At 40.1% G+C, this 17,979-nt stretch overlaps 1 protein-coding gene across 5 annotated transcripts in view; it reads right to left on the reverse strand.

Annotated features, from left to right (window-relative positions):
- WDR72 (WD repeat domain 72) overlaps nucleotides 1-7,220 on the reverse strand; it is a 215,771-nt gene extending 208,551 nt beyond the window's left edge. For 2 of the 5 annotated variants that reach the window (XM_032343777.1, XM_032343779.1), the window contains exon 1: nucleotides 4,748-4,832. The gene's annotated coding sequence lies outside the window, so the exon portion shown is untranslated. Of the gene's footprint in view, nucleotides 1-4,597; nucleotides 4,833-6,426; nucleotides 6,674-6,881 lie in introns of those variants that run through there. The other 3 variants (XM_032343781.1, XM_032343782.1, XM_032343780.1) reach the window with 3 other exon arrangements.
- Between the last annotated feature and the right edge of the window lie 10,759 nt (nucleotides 7,221-17,979).

Raw genomic sequence — 17,979 nt, forward strand, 5'->3', positions numbered from 1 at the left:
ATGTATACCAATGTTGGAAAAAAACATTGATTAAAAAAGAAAAAACATCCATCAACATCAGCAGCACCATGGGACTTAATAAAATGCAGATTCCTGGGCTTCGGGATGAATGTAATACATCAGAATCTCTAAGGCATGGGGTCCAGAAATTTGAATTTTTTTAAAGATTTTATTTATTTCAGAGAGAGAGAGAGAGCGCACACAAGCATGAGCAGGAGAGGGCAACAAGGGAAAGGGAGAAGGACACTCCCTGCTGAACAGAGAGCCCCATCTGGGGCTAGATCCCAGAACCCTGGGATCATGACCTAAGCCAAAGGCAGAACTTACTTAACTGAGCACCCAGGCACCACCCAGAAATTCACATTTTAACTAGCTCTCCAACATGTTCTTATTATGCTTAAGGCTAAGGATCTTGAATCAAACTCAGCATTCTGCATGCAGAGCACAGATAATGAAATACTGAAAATAACCGATGAATTAAAGTAATATTCGTTAAATGAATGACCAGAAACAACAATTCCCTCAAAAAGGTCTTATTTAGGGCCTAGTCTGCTTGGCCTAGACAGAATGCCAGTCCCTGGCCTGATGTAGGCCTTCCATAGCAAACAGGCTTGGCCTGTGCCTGGCAACTATTTTTCCCCATAATGACTGAAAGTACTTAAATTCTTCTGTTGTCTAAATGGCTTGTGGAAATTTTCCCTGCTTTGCAAGGCTTTGCAACAAAATAGCCTCAAGTTTTCCTTTTGAAAGGGTCTAAATGGGTTCACTCTAGATATTCAATGGTTCAGCAAATTTGTACTTTTCCAAGAGGGATAACTCATGCATGATCAACTTGGATTTTGAACCAAAGTCTACCAAATTTAAAAGGATTTTAAAGCTAATACCAAGGAAAAGTCACAGGAGGATAAAATCCTAGAAAGAATTCCTCTCAAAATGATCAGTTTGCATTTTGGTACTTCTAAATAAATAACCAATTTTCAAAATCCCCTCCCCATGTAAATTTTTGTTAAGATGCATTGCAATAGCTTGGAGGGAAATAATAAGCCTCAAGGAAGGGCTAAATAAAACGCATGGTCAGAGATCCTATCCTGTAAACGTGGGAATGCTAACCTTTGCCAGCAAAGAACTCTCAATGGGCGGAACTCCTTTTACAGAGCCAGACCCTAAAAGTAGGCTAGCAACACAGATTGATGTGATGAAGAAAAGCCTACAGTGGTTGGGGAATGGGTTAGTTAGGGGTAGTGGAAGTACACAGGACTTCATACTTTATTCTGAACAGTAAGCACAGTTAGAATATGCGTGAAAGTCATAAATCCCATCTACACTCAAGGCTAGATTAGAGTAGTATTTTCTAGAGAATGAGATGGTAGACAGAACCACAGTGATTGACTGTCACCTGTACATCAGACAGGCTTATGTTTTATACACAACTAAGTCTTCCAACAAAGTTGTTAAGATAGACACCCTGTAGGAGAGACTTGAAGATTAAATCAGTGCCCGATTGTGTAAAATAATACATGATCTTTATCTCACATTTGAGGAAACTAAAGCTCAGAGATACAAAATAATTTACCAGTGTCTTGTAGCCAGGAGAGGATGGGGAACATGGGAACAGTGTGCCATGATTTGTGTTTGTCATGCTCTCTCACCCTGTCCTACTTTCAAACACAATTTTCCCTTGGCCCAAAAAACTCTTCCTCAGCATTTCTACCTGGCAAACTTGCACAAAACTGGACTCTTCTGAACTGGAACTAAATTTTAACTTCTTTGAGCATCCTTTGGCTGCCTTTTAGCACACCCCTTCCCCCAGAATTCCCTTTTCTACCTTTATCAGACCATTTATTACTCTGCTACAATTACTGCTATGTCTCTTACCCTAAGCTATATTGTGAATGCTTGGAAGGCAGAAAACTGTCTTTTTCCCCCCATGCAATCTACTTGGCAAGAAGCTTTACATATAACACAAGATCAAAAATATGTCAAAGGGGAGGTCAAAGAATTAATGTTATTTGGTTATGAATGAATGGATTCATAACTTATGGATTCAAGTGTTGTCCCTCTTTTCTCCCTTTGTTCCCCCAGACAAGTCAGTGTGTAAATTATCATCTTGTATAACTCTAAAGCCTGTACATAAAGCAAAAGGCAGATGTACAAAAATATCTGTGACTATAGATGTTCATTCCAACTTCTACCCAAAGCAGCCTAAAATCACATCAGTTTTCTGGGCCCTCACGACTCACCACTGACTCAGAGAAAACATACAGTCAACTAACTTGAGGTTGACTGGTTCAATTAATTATGACTCCCTCATCCTATATACTTTCTTACTTGTTAAACACCCGTGTGTAGGACTTCAGATTTTCCCCAGGTTAAATTTCATTTCATTAAAAAAAAAAAAAAAAGAAAGAAAGAAAGAGGAGGGAAGTCAGTGTTCTTAAATTGTAGACACTTTGCTACTTCTATGATATGCATCACTTCATCTGTTCTTCATAATGACCCAAGCCTTACTACTATTTTTATTCTAAACATGAAGAAAATGAGGCTGGGAGAACAGAAGTAGCTTGCTCAAGATCAGAGCTAGAAAACAGAAACAGATAAATCAGTCTCTAAAACTCACGCCCTTGACCACTATACTACACTACTCAAGTGGGGCAGGCATGGTGCCTAGCAGATTAGGACACTTTCTGGAAATGTAAGTAAACTCTAGAAGAGATACTCCTCTAAGAACAGTGATACCTTGCTCTAAGAATGAGGATTTGCCTTTTACAGAAGAGTTCAGAGACCTGAATATCTTTTAAGACCAAAGACAATCTTATTTGGAAGATAACAGTGATACACATATGGGGTTTGATGAGACCCCAGAGTTAATTTGAGGGTCTGCCAGGACTTCAGAGATGATCTGTTGCTAGAAATCAGTGCACAGATTCTTTCATTCCTGATCCCCATCTCATTTCCCAGCCTCCATTCTAGTCTAGAGCAGACCTGAATCTAAAAATGTTAACAACTGGGAAATTACAACTGTACATTCAGAACGGTGCTCCAGAGATGTCCTTTATAATGCACTGATGAAATTACTAGTAAGAGATGCCATATATTGTGAGTAACATTAAATAAGAGAAAGAATAGCGAGTTGTCAAGCCATGAAGATAGCTGAATGTAGCAATCTTGAAATATTTGTAATACCATTATTTTCAAGGTTCCATGATATTATTTCATAACCTAAATACACTTCCATTCCAGTCTGCCCCTATAAACTGGAACTTCAGATTTCTAAAGTATTCACTCTGTTGGGTGGAGATTGTTTAATGTAAGATTTTCCATGTAGGGAGAGGCTTAACAGCATATTTTTATTGACAAAATAATTATAGCTTAAAAATATCTTTCCCAACAGGAGGTAAAAATACTGGAACTCAACACATAATTTTTGTGGTTTGAAAAAATAATAATTACTTTACTAGATCACTTCAGGGACAGTTTCCTTTTCTCCTCCAGTCCTTTGTATTCTTTATAGAAAACACCATTGGTGCATTTTAATACTGAAGGAACTAGAGGGCAAAGGAACAAGGAATCAGTCACAAGACCAAATTAACCACAAGTACTTGCATGACGAATGTGGTTGCTTTCTTCTCCCCTGGTGTTTAGGTGGTAAGAATTAAGGAGAGTAGAGAGTTAGTGAGTGCATTATGTTTTGGGGGGAAAGGTGGGGGCTGGGAATTGTAGGTAGGGATGGAGGGGTAAGGAGTGTGAAAGGAAAAAAACTTTCTAACCCTTTCTTCAGGTACCTAGTCTCCAAAAGGTGACCTTGAACTCATTTAGAATAAAACTGGGAGGGGAAGGAAGAAAAGTCCACGCTGCTGTACCACAGTGTTCTGTCTGCATTTAGTTAACTGTTTAAAAATGCACACAAAAATGCTAATAATGAATGCTATAATGCTACAATGCTATCATGAATGAGGAGGGCGCAATGAGGAAGCACCTGTCCCTAAAGGAAGTATTCCTACTACTTCAACTTTTCCAGATTCTTGTCAGTGCGGACACCTTCCTTCGCCCCTTTATTTTCCTGCCCCTTGTCCAACTCCACAAGTGGCAAAGTCTTGTGCCTTCAGTCTTTACTACTAGCTCAGCAGTAGGTGCATAGCAAGGAAGTTTTTGGCGGATGCCCCGTTCCCGGTAGCCTCTAAGGGGTCGTTCTGGCGCTGGCCCGAGTCTACCGGCTTTTCCCCAGATCCCAGACTCGGGGGTGTGTGGGGTGTGTGTGTGTGTGTGTTTTAAATTGCTCCGACCAACTGCTGTTCCATGGAAGTCCGACTTACAAGTCCCAAGAAACTCTTAGTGAACCGTGGGCCCCTACAGGTCTCTGGGAGCAGACGTCTCTCCCAGGGCCACTTGTACAAGGAAGGCCCTCACCAACCTTCCCGCCTCCCCTGCTCCCCTACACACACACACACACACACACACACCCGAAAGGACCAATCTGACAGTTGCGTGGCTTCGGTCACTACTGATGCGCCAATCTGGACTAAAGTTTGAACAGAGAATTTTCCACGTGCAAGAACTTGGAGCAAAAGAAGAGGTTTTAGCAACTTCGCGCGCTCACCTTCCTTCCCAGCCCCTCAGGATCCAAGCTCACGTCGCGCGGACTCTTAGGGCGGGAAGCCTAGCGGCAGTACAACCCCACAACAGCAGTCAGACACCCACCGCGTAGGACAAGGGAGCCTGAGCCGAGCCCGGGGGACGCCCAACCTACCAGAGCCGCAGGTGTCGGGGTAGCGAAGCCGCAGGTGTCCGGGTCGCCAGGTAGCCGAGCGGTGGAACCGCTGGGCGGCCCCGGAGACTGCCCGGCCCCGCCCCGGCCCCGCCCCGGCCCCGCCCCGGCCCCGGCCCCGCCCCGGCCTCCGGGCCCCCGCCCCGCTCCCGCCGGGCTCCGGATCCCTCCGGCCGCGGCTGCCCAGGCAGCGCCGCGCTCGCGTCTTGTGGTCCCGCCGCCCCTCCCCATCTCACTGGCGGCGGCGGCTGGAACAGGCCCGCCCGCAGCCTCCGACGGGCCCAGTCCTTCCAGGGCTGGAGGGAGTTCAGCTGAAGCGAGGAAAATCAAGGTAGGTCACGTGGCGTGGACCCTGAGCCCCTGCCCTGGCCGGGACTGGGAGCCGCAAGACCTTTGAGGAGCGGTGAGAGGAAGTCCCCTCCCAGCAGGGGAGAGACAGTCCGGGTATCGAGAATGGGGGGAAGATCCACTTTTTCATTGAAAATCAGCAGTTAAACATGAAACCAGCGTTCTAACCTGCTGTGAGTGGACCAAGTACCGCAACTGACCGGATGGTTTGGAAAATTGGGAGGGGCGTTTTGTCTTTCTGAGGTGTCTCAGTGATTTGATTTTCCTTACGAAATCCCCTGGATTCTAAGACTCCTGGAAGCAGGTGGGGAGAGATTTTGAACACACTCCCTTTTCACTGATACTGGCTTCCCAAGAACTGAGAGGATTTCTTGAGACCACAGGTGGGAGGCCTTCTCTGAGGGCAAACTGCACATTCCCTGGATCTTCCTGTGTGAAGCGCCTGTGCCTGGGACGGTCCTCTCCCCTCCGTCATCTGTGCCCGGTTGGTTCCTGTTCTTGGTTCATCTGGAGTGTCCCTTCCCGCGTGCAGGTTAGGTGTTCCTGCTGTTCCTTCCCAAGACACCTCACTTCCGCTGTCACAACACGTGTCCCAACTTACTGGGATTGTTGGTTGTGTTGGCCTCCCCTGCTTGACTGTAAGCTCAGTGAAGATGGGGACGGTCGGTGGGGACAGGAAAGGCGGTATGGTTAAAACATAATAAGTAAAGTAAGTCAGAGGCAAATACTGTTTGCTTTCACTTGTACGTGGAATCTTAAATACCAATGAACAAACATAAACGAACAGGTCATAGATACAGGAAACTCTTGGTTACCAGAGCAGGGAGGGATTAGGTGTTGAAAGAAATAGATGAAGGGGATTTAAAGGTACAAACGTTATAAAATTAATAAGTCGTGGGGATGTAATGTGCCCCATAGAGAATATAGTCCGTAATATTGCAATAACTGTGTATGATGCACTTGGTGACTGGACTTGTGGACATCATTTTGTAATGTATAAAAATATCAAATCACTGTATGTACACCTGAAGCTAATAAGACACTAGTATGGCAATTATACTTTAATTTTTTAAAATAAATAAATATTGGGGGCTGATGACATGCATCTAATAGTTGAATGTTAAGGTGCCTTCAGACCCCAGTTCTTTTTTTTTTTTTTAAGATTTTATTTATTTATTTGACAGAGATCACAAGTAGGCAGAGAGGCAGGCAGAGAGAGAGGAGGAAGCAGGCTCCCTGCAGAGGCTTTAACCCACTGAGCCACCCAGTCGCCCCCACACCCCAATTCTTAAACTTTTCTTCCCTATCCTTACCTTCTAAGTCTGCAGGATTCTACTTCAGAGTTAATATCCCCATCCTTATCACTATCCACGAGTCTTTCATTTTCTCTCTTGAAGGGAACCTTCTCCTGCAGTCTTCATAGAGGTGCAGGTATGGTTCCTCTTATCAGCTCTGCTGTAACTAGCTCAGTGGTTTTAAAAGGCCCTCAACCATGCTAAGTCTCAAATAAGGGCACTTGATATTTTTAGGACCTGTGAAAATGGAAAAAAAAAAAAAAGGAAAAAATAACTTTAAATAAAGTATTAAGAATATATAATATTAATTTAGTGATCTTCAGGACAATGTTATCATTGACAGTGTTGAACTTCCCAAAATCTGTAATCCTGGAAAAAAGTACAAGTACCCTTCCCCACGTCTTTACTTTCCAGAAAATGGGAGATGGTTTACTACAAAAACTCTTCCTTTCCCAATGACTTTTAAGACTTACCTTACTGATAAGACTTACCTTATTTATCTATGACGAGGCTGGACGCATGTCCTCCAAATTCCCATTCTTTGCATTGCGAGTGATTTGCTGCACTGTTTGTGTTCACTAACCAGTCTGGGCAAACTACCTACTACCTTGATTTGATCAAGTTTCGGTTAGTCGTCTCTTTTTCTCCCAGGCCCTAAACTTTGACCTACTCTCAGCCTGAACCAGCATAAAATCCTGCTTACCAGCTTGAAAATATGCTGACTTCTGGGTAAAACTTTCTCTTTTTCACTACAAGATCATGCCACTCTGGCTCATCCCACTTCCCCACTTCCTGTTCTTTCCAGCATTATTCATCCCTCTCTTAGGAGAACAAAAAAGACATTTTTCATCTAACTTTGGAAAGGCTTGCCAATCTAAGGGTTAAAGCATTCTCCCTATTGCAGTTGTCCCTTATAACATCATTTTGGATGAAGTCTCCTTACTTCAGTCTAATTTTTTATTTGATCTTGTAAAATATAATTTTTAATATTGTTTATGAAGAAAGGGGTCCTGAAAGTAAAAGTGCCCTTCCTTAGCTTTCTGTCTGTAGAATGGAGAAGTTGGATTAGATAGACCAAGATCTTTTTCGGCCCCAAAACTAATGAATTCAGAAGCAGAATTTCTTAAAAAAAAAAAAAAAAAAAAAAAAAAAAAAAAAAAAGTAAGTTAGACCTTATAGAATCAGCAGGAAGAGGAAGAGCCATACTGAGGACTTAAGGTATTTTCTTCGGCTAGCCTGATATTGTTGTTTTGTTTGTTTTTAGCTGAATTTTAATTCAGGTCCTCACTATTCCCTATAGACTTCTCCTTTTAATTAACTGTTTGACCACCAAAAACATTTAAATTTGTGTCCCTAGAAGATTTTTGTGCCCTCAGAAAAGTGAGAATTACAAAATTCCCTTTTCTCCCACCACATCAATAAGAATAGCCAGGCACTAATGTCTGTTAATCTTTATACTGTAGGATTTAGGTGTTTGAATGAAAGGACAAATATTTCATTTACAGTTGAAATGTGTTTCTTTGGTGATAAGATGCTATCTAGTGCAACACTCTCTCTTTTTTAAGCACTGAAAGATTTTTTACTAGGTAAAATGAATGTCCCTGGTGGGTCTGTGGTAATTTAACTTCAGATCAGAATAGATTCTCTGACATATTATAATATGAATATGAATATAAATAGAAAGAATGTGTAAAGAAATTTGTTTGGCTAATTCTGTGAAGTAATAAAAAATACCTGTGATGGCTTTAATACATGTTTGAAACTTCTATGATATTCCTCTCTTTGGTGGATCCTAATTACCCTCCGCTTGAGTTTTGGCTGTATTTAGTGACTGGCTTCTAACAAATAGAACGTGCTAGGAATGATGGAGAGTAAATGTCAAATGTAAATCACAAAATGATGTTGTAATTTTCACCTTATTCTCACAGTCCCTTGGATCACTTTCTGGAAGAAGCCAGCTAACATTTTGTTAGGATATTCAAGCAACTCTATAGAAAGGTCCATGTGGTTAAGGACTAAGGTCTTCTGCGAATAGCCATTGAAGAGCTGAAGCCATTTTTAGAGTTAGCATCTTTAGATCAGGCATTTATTTAGAGTTGTGTGATTTTTTTTCGTTATAATGTGTACATCTTCCAAAACCATTTGATAGCCTAATCTATGTGAACATTTGTGTTTCTTCTTACCTATCTAGTATTTGTCCTATTTCCTATGTTTGAAGAATCCCACCCTCCTTATGAGGCAGAGCCTATATCTTTCTTTTTCTTTTTTTTAGATTTTATTTATTTATTTCAGACAGAAGGAGAAAGAGAGAGAGAGAGAGCACCAGCAGGGGAGAGGGCAGAGAGAGAAGCAGGCTCCCAGCTGAGCATGGAACCCAATGTGGGGCTCTATCCCAGAACCCTGGGATCATGAGCTCAGCCAAAGGCAGACACTTAACTGACTGAGCCACCCAGGTGCCCTGACCCTATGTCTTTCTGAAGAAGCTGTAAAACAGGGCCATTCCATACCATTTGGTTCTCCATTATACATTGGCATGGACACATGCCTTTGGCTGGGCCAGACAGATTCATGGCCCAGACAAGATACATCCTGATGCAGGAGGTGGCAGCAGGGCAGGGCTTCTCACAGCAGCATCCAGTGACCAGCGATGCAGTCATCAAGGTCTGTGCCTAGTGCTGGTGGCAGTGATGCTTTCATGGGAAAGTGCTGCAGTGTGACTTTGGGTTTTATCAGAACTGCATAATATCTAACCTTAGTTTTTCATTTTTGAGAGAGAGCTGATATCCTTTTACAAAATCCTTTTCTGGGGGCACCTGGGTGGCTCAGTGGGTTAAAGCCTCTGCCTTCGGCTCAGGTCATGATCCCAGGGTCCTGGGATCGAGCCCCACATTGGGCTCTCTGCTCCGCGGGGAGCCTGCTTACTCCTCTCTCTCTCTCCCTGCCTCTCTGCCTACTTGTGATCTCTGTATGTCAAATAAATAAATAAAATCTTTGAAAAAAAAATCCTTTTCTGTGTGGATTACCAGTTATTGCTCTCTTACACACAACAAAAAACCCTGACTGATGCAGGCAGATACTGTCTCTACTTTATAGATGAGAACATTGAGGAGCAGAGTCGTTAAATGATATGTCATTAGATATGAGGAGTTGAATAAATAACTAATGAAATAAATTGATTAGTACAGATCGAGTTAAGCAAACAAACATTTAAATTTAGCATTTAAAAGATAAAGGGCTTAGATACTAAAAAAAAAAAAAAAGTTTTTCTTTAAACCAGATGAAAAGCTGGCTCTCCACCCTGACCCAACATTATAGTGTTGAACCTCTATACAAATGGATCATGTTCTTCCAAATTTCCTTGATATTGTACAGACACTTCTTGTAAATACTTTTCTGTCCATCCCTGCCTCCACACATTTCGATCAATTTGCCTCTTCTTAATTCGAAACCCAGATTTAGTGATTATTCCTCTTTGCACCCTCATCTGAGCCCTCAAGAAGAAGTTATTCTCACCCACTTTTAATGTTTTCCCAGGGTTCTGTTTCTATCCATGATAAATTTCTCATTAAGTTTGTTTACCTGTCTGAACAACCCAACCCCATCCAAACAAAAGAAAAAGAACAATTCCAGACTCTGCCCAACTAACAGATGAGTCCTGAAAAATAGGGGGCTTAGGACAAAATCTGCTTATTAAATGGGATCCCGTGCTTTAATGCCATCAAGGGTAAGAATGGTGACAGCTAGGTATATAACTTCATGCAGAACACTAGAAACATTGTCTCGAAATAAAATTGAATGATTCTGTAAAAAGACTGTAAGAAAATGACACGTGCAAGTTTCTCAAGTAAATCAGTGAGTACCCATCTGACTATGAACGTCAGGACTTGACAAATCCAAACCTTATGCACGGTGTCCAGTTAGATTTTAGTATCTTTCACTTTTTAATGGAAAACAAAAGATCATCAGAGTTCTATAGAAAGCCTCGAACATGAAAGAGATTAAAACATACCAAGTGGAAAAGGGAAAAGGAAGAAACAGACAATTCAGGGGATAGAATAAAATTTCAAATAAAATATTCTCGGGGGAGGAGGAACTGAATCCATTAAGGAAGATTGAGATACTATATTTATTTATTTAATTAATTTATTTTTAAAGATTTATTTATTTGAGAGAGAGAGGGAGGGGCAGAGGGAGAGGGAGATAGAATCCTTAGGCAGACTCCCTCACTACTGAGTGTGGACCCCGACCCAAGGCTCTATCCCAGGACCTTGAGATTATGATCCGAGCCAAAGTCAAGAGCCAGCTGCTCAATCAACTGAGCTGCTCAGGTGCCCTTTAAGATACTATATTTAATAAAGAAACAGAGAATGAAAAAGTTTGTTTAAATTAAACCAATGTTAAAAAGTGTATATTTTAAAAGTTCTAATTTGAGCATAGTTAGCGTATAGTGTTTCCTTTTCTTTTGTTGATTTTTTAAAAGATTTTATTTATTTATTTGAGTGCATGAGGGAGAGGGAAAGAGAGGAGAGGCGGGAGAGAGACAGAGGGAGTGGGAAAAGCAGACTCTGCTGAGCAGAGAGTCTGACTCTGAACTCAATCCCAGGACTGGAGGATCAAGACCAGAGCTGAAGGCAGACACTTAACCAACTAAGCCACCCAGGCACCTCTGTTGCTTTTAAAATTCTCTCTTTATCATTACTTTCTGCCATTTTAATAACTGTATGGCTTGGTGTGGACCTCCTTCAGTTGATTTTGTTTGGGGGCTGTCTGTGCTTCCTGGATCTAGATTTCTGTTTCCTTCCCCAGATTCAGGCAGTTTTCAGTTATTATTTCTTCAAATAAATTTTCTTCCACCTTTTCTCTCTCTTCTCCTTCTGGGAACACTATAATGCAAATATTACTACACTTGATAGTGTCTCTAGGTCTATTTTCATTTCTTTTTTATTTTTTTTTTCTTCCTTCTGTTCATCTTGATAGCTTTCCATTACTTTTTCCTCCAGGTCACCTATCTGCTCTTCTTTTCCTCTAATATACTATTTATTCCATGGCTAGGTTTTTTTTTTTTTTTCTTCTTCTTATTTAAATTCTATTTAGTTAAGACATGGTTGTCCCGTTTTTTTCCTTAATGGCACATGCCAAAACTGTAATTATACATCCATTTCTTTATTTACTTGTTTCTCCTCATTGGGTTATTATAAGATCTATAATGGTAGTAACTCAATCAGTTTCTTTCACTAACAACACATTCAGTTACAACCAGAGTACTTAGCACATAGTAGGTACTTAATAAAATCTATTGAATAATAAAATGAATAAATAAACATATATTACTAGTTAGCCACTTGTAGAAATATTAAAGATGGATCCTAACTCACATCTTACAAAGTAAATTCTCAGTGAACTAAAAATTTAGAAGTTAGAACAATGTAGCTGCAGAATTTTCTGAGTTAGATAGTAGTAAATATTTAAAAACTGGTGTGGCTGTTCTTTGTCAGATTTCTTCCTCTTCCACCTCTTCTACTTTTTCATCTTCTCCTCCTTCTCTTTATATACCTTCTTTTTGTTCTATTTTTAGGATGGAGACATAAAAATCATAATCATTTAGTATCTTTTTTTTAAGATTTTTATTTATTTATTTGACAGAGAGAGACCACAAATAGGCAGAGAGGCAGGCAGAGAGAGAGAAGGAAGCAGGCTCCCTGCTGAGCAGAGAGCCTGATGCGGGACTCGATCCCAGGACCCTGAGATCATGACCTGAGCCGAAGGCAGCGGCTTAACCCACTGAGCCACCCAGGCGCCCCTCATTTAGTATCTTTAAAGAATACAAAAATACTGTCCAAACAACGAAAGTTCATTTGTATTCCATCCACCCATTTACTTCCATGCCCCACACAAACCAAGATAATATTTTTATTTGTTTTTCATTTGAGAAAAGCATTCTGTAAATGGACCAGAAGCTGAAATCATACTGATGAAAAATACTGCTAAATTTTACTGTGTATAAAATTTAAAATCAACTATGCATCAGACCTTTTATAAGCAAACTTAAAAGGCAAATGCAAACTTGGAAAAGTACTTTCAAGTCATGGTAAAACCATTATGATCTACAATGGACTAAATATGGCAGCACATTCTGTCACTCCTCCTTTGAGCCAGAGTATATATATTTCCCACCCTCTTGAATATGGCCCAACTCTGATTTTTTAACTAATAGAAGGTGGCAGAAGTGCTGCTATGTCAGTTTTGACCTAAACCTTAAGAAGAAGCCCACCAAGCCTTAAGAAACTTCCACTTACTGTGCTTTGGAGGATACTGAGCTTCTGTGGAAGCAGTATAATTACTTTTCTGGAGAGCTACATGAAGAGACCACCTGGAGAAGCCATGTGGAAAGGAGAGGCTCTGAGATCTGATGCTATAGTGAGAGGAAGAGAGGGCCAATTCCACTCTCTAAATGACTCCAACTGGAGACAACATCTGATGGCATCCTTGTGAGGGATCACAAGCAAAAGCAGTAGAATTATCCTTCCGAGCCCAGTCAACCCTAAATTCAGGACCATAATAAAATGATTGATATTTAAGGCAGCAATCAACAACAGAAATGTTGTTGGTATCTTTCTTAGTCTACTTGGGCTCCTCTAAGAAATACCCATGACTATGTGGCTTATAAACAACAGACATTAATTTCTCACAGTTCAGGAGGTTGGAAGATCCAAGATCATGGTGTTGGCACATTCAGTGCCATGTGAGGGCTCACTTCCTAGTGCATAAGCCTTGCCTTTTAGCTGTAACCTCACATGGTAGAAAGTGTTAGGAATTTCTACTGGGTCTCCTTTATGAGTACAAATTCTGTTCATGAGCTGCACCCTTATGACCTAATCACATCCCAGAGACCATTGATTTGGGCATTAGGTATCAACATATGAATTTGTAAAGGAAACAAACGTGTAGTCCGTAGCAGTAGCTAAAAATGCTACTAAATGAAAAAATCTAAAATGTGTAATATTGGCCTTGAGCCTGGATTAGAGACCAAAGTTGGATTGACCTCAAGGAGATTATAAAAGTTGGTTGATCATAAACTGAATTATATTCCCACATATAGCATAGTGTTCAGAAAATTGTATAGTTGCTAAACATATATCTGATGGTAAACAAATGAGGGGCTATAAACAAGTAAAACAAATACTCCAATTTTAAAAATGGTCAAAGTGAATAAATAGGCATTTTACTCAGAGTACAGATATCCAGTAGGTACATGAAAACTTCCTCAATTCCATTAATATTTAAAGATATGCAAGTTGGAATAGTATTCTAGCTGGGTGTTTGTTTTGCCAATCAACCTGACCAAAATAAAATATATTATACTAGGAAGACATGTGCTCTTATATTTGTAGTGTTAGCAGATATTGATGTGTGTTTTTGGAGAGCAGTTAGCAATAGGCACAGTATGCTTCAAAAATGCATATGCTCTTTGAACCACCAACTTAATTTTTTAAAATTTCCTAAGAGACTAAGAATTGTACAAAGCTTTAACCATAAACCTCTCAATGCAGCATTTTTTATCATAATAAAAATTTGTTTATGACTCTCTGACTTGAGATGAAGTAAATTGTGGTGTAGCAAAAATGATACTGCAAAATTATATTATTGGCTTGAAAAGCTGTTCATGATACATTTTTTTTTCCCCTTAAAGACTTATTTATTTCTTTTGGAGAAGGAGAAAAAGCATGAGTGAGGGGAGGAGCAAAGGGAGACAGGGAGAGAATCCTTAAACAGAATCCCTGCTGAGCACGGAGCCTGATTCAGGGCTCTGTCCTAGGACCCTTAGATCATAACCTGAGCTGAAGCTAAGAGTCAGCCCCTCAACTGACTAAGCCACTCAGGCATTCCTCATGATACATTTCTGAGTTAAAAAAAAAGAAGGGTTTGGTATGATTTGATTATTACTGAAAGATTATATAATATATAATATAAAACATATATAATTTAAAATTTTTCACACATATGAGATAGATACCATATGTCATATATATGACTTCATGTATGTGATACATATTATGATATGTGATATATTCCATATATCATATATGTGAAAAAAGTCAGAGAAAGCATCTGAGGGAGTGTTAACAAGTAGACTGTGCAGTGTAAGTGAGGCTGGAGAAGCAGGCAGGTATCATTCAGAACTTTTAGTTGCTAATACAAATTTGGTTACTTTCCCAACAGCAGGATGGAGCCATTGTTAAGATTTTAAAGCACATTAACAGATCTGGTTATAAAGGTTGCTGTATGGAATATTGGAAGTAAGCAAAAAAAACCCCAAACAAAACAAAACCAAAAATCCCAAAAACCCAAAAAATAAAAAACCAGCTGTAACTCAGTGACTAAGAACTTCGACCTTGCAACAAGACAGTCTGGAGTTGAATCCAAGCTACCCCACTTAAAAGCCATGTAGCTTTGGACAATGGATTTAATCCCTCTAGACCCCAGGTTTCCTCTTCTATAGAATGAGGATAATAGTGATTATCTCCCAGGAAGGTTATGAAGATTAAGTAATACATTAGAAAGTGTTCAGAGTAGGACTTAACACCTACTAAGCTCTATATGTTACTACTGTAACCTCCCACCCCACCCCTGACTTTTAAAATAAGGAGACTTGCAGAAATTAAGTAACTTGCTCGGGTGCCTGGGTGGCTCAGTGGGTTAAGCCACTGCCTTCGGCTCAGGTCATGATCTCAGGGTCCTAGGATCCAGTCCCACATCAGGCTCTCTGCTCAGCAGGGAGCTTGCTTCCCTCTCTCACTCCGCCTGCCTCTCTGCCTACTTGTGATCTCTCTCTGTCAAATAAATAACTAAAATCTTTATAAATAAATAAATAAATAACGTGCTCAAGACCATACAACTGTAATTTTTCAGTAGTGGTGTAACTTCAGTTGATGATGAGGTGGAATGATCACATGTTCCCGGGGTTATAGTATGGCTCTCTACATCACTAATTAGTATCCCAAAGGGAAAGCAGCTATGTTAAAGATGTGATAATAAGTCATGACGGTACTTACAAATACATACTTGATTCCAGGTATGGGAAGATACATAAGACACGAGTGGAGTTCTGCTTTTTTGAGATGATTGTATATATTATTTATTTTTCATCAAAGTGAAAACTAAGTACAAAGATAAACTAAGTGTTCTGTATCCTGAAGTGTTTTACCTAATCTATCTGATTCGCTCCTTCCAATGGAATGTGTCTATTCCTGAAGTGGGGGGAGGAGGGATGAATTTAAAATGGGGGAAGGAAACATGGTGATGTATACTCCTCCTGTGGGATTTAATACCTCATCTGCCTAACTCTAAAGTTTATGCTTAGTCCATTGATTTATAGGCTTTTTCTTCTGTTAAAATGCATTGCTCCTGTTGATTTAGAATTCCCAAGATAACATTAATGAGCATCTCAAATCTCCTTGGTTACTGCAAAGTGATGCTGCCCAAAATGGTTTACTAACAGGTCTGGCTGCTGATAGACTTATCAAGTGGGTAAAGTTGGGGAGCCTAACCCTTTGGGAGCTTTTGGCCAGTTTATTTGTTCACATCAACTTGTTAACTTCCTGAGAGCATACTTACTCCTCATCTTCCCTCGCCTAAACCTCGTTTCATTGGAAAGGGCATTGTGACCAAGTTTATCAAATTAACCTGTGCTGATGAGTCAATGGTGCTAATGGGCTATCTCATGTCGTTGTGCATTCAAATAAAACAATCAGGAAATGTTTAGGCTCTTATTGTTCATTCAGTAAATATGCAGTGAACATCTATTATACTTTAGGTTCTTGGGGGGAAAAAGCAATGAGCAATCCATAAGACTTTAGTGCTATGTTGTAGACTTTGATGCATTTTTTCAGACAGGTATTGTGGACACCTAGGAAGAATTTCTCCTCCATCAACTTCTTGATTCTAGTGCTTCTTTTTTTTTTCTCCCCAGTAGTTGCTCTCCCTCCCTCTCTTTTTATTATTAATTCTCCGTTGTGTGTCATAGGAAAGGCCAGAGGTATTGAAGTTTTTTGTCTCCCTTAGCAGTGGATTAAGGTATTTTTAGCTTGTACACTAATTGATCACTGTGCTTACTACCTTTATCTCTCTTCCTTAGAGGGAAATATTTTAATTCCCAAAACCTTATCAAGATCTTCCCAATTTAGCCTATATTCATTATTGATTAGTCCTTTCTTCTCCACTCATTTCCAGATAACAGCTAAACCTCACTTAAGACATTTTGTGTGTCTCAGGGACCTAGTGTATGTGCAAGAGTCCTAAAATGTCATTTTTTTAAACCAGGTTAAGAATGCATTGATAAAATTTCAGATATCCTAACAGCGCCAAATAATGAGAAAGATTCATGTTCAGAAAAGGAATCCAGTTGGCTTAACCTCCTAAAACCTTTCCTGGAAACAAATAAAAGTAGTGGCTATAAAAGACTAAAGAAGTTAAGAAGCCTCTGCTTCTTTTGTATGATGATAACACAGCAAAGGACCTGGAAAGATCATAAGGCAGCAGTAGTCCTCTGCTGGGAGCAGTAACGCCACTTGGGGACATTTTTAGTTGCGACCCCCCATGCCTGGGGTTGCTTCTGGCATTTAGTGCCAGGGACCCAGAATGCCCGCAGCACATTGCTTACCCAGAATATAAGCAACACTGTTAGTTCATTTCTTTGCCAAAGGGAAGGAAATACATGGTGGAATAGTTGCCCCAAGGTCATATACCCAGCTAGTGCATAGCTACAGATAGCTTAGAACTCCATTCTGGGATTTTTCCCACTAGACCAACTTTTGTACATGACTGCTCTCTATACAGCCAAAGGAAAATTGTTCCATTCAAAGAGTTTCTTTATTTTTTTTTTAATCTTTTTTTTTTTAAGATTTTATTTATTTATTTATTTGACAGAGAGAGAGAGATCACAAGTAGGTATAGAGGCAGGCAGAGAGAGAGAGGAGGAAGCAGGCTCCCTGCTGAGCAGAGAGCCCTAGGCGGGCCTCGATCCCAGGACCCCGAGATCATGACCTGAGTCGAAGTCAGAGGCTTAGCCCACTGAGCCACCTAGACACCCCCAAAAGAATTTCTTTAAGGTGTAATCTCATTCTCCTTAGATGTATTCCTCCCACTCTAAATCCTTTGGGATGATTTTTCAGTGACATTTCAAAAACTACATAAGAAAACCAATCTCATTCTGTTGTAGTGACTTTTTAAAAAAATACATTTTTGGAGAGGGAAGGTAAGTTACATTGTTTATACCCTCAAAAGTGCTTTTATTAAAACTTGATTATTTGCTTTTTTCTCTACTTAGTCCAGGTAAATTTTGACCAGTTTAGGAAATCAAACCTATCTTCAAATGTATATATAATGTGTTGTTTTTAAACATTGAAAGGAATGAACGTTCAGTTTTCATTCAGCACATGGCATTCATTACAAGAGTAGCATTCCCAGATGTTATGTTAGTTTCTGTGGGTGCAGGAGATACACTGTGAGCAGAAAAGAAAAGCATAATTTCTCCCTCAGACATGTGAGAAGATGAGTCTAATATAGTGGTTA

This window comes from Mustela erminea, chromosome 5, assembly GCF_009829155.1.
Source record: "Mustela erminea isolate mMusErm1 chromosome 5, mMusErm1.Pri, whole genome shotgun sequence".
Classification (NCBI taxonomy): domain Eukaryota; kingdom Metazoa; phylum Chordata; class Mammalia; order Carnivora; family Mustelidae; genus Mustela; species Mustela erminea.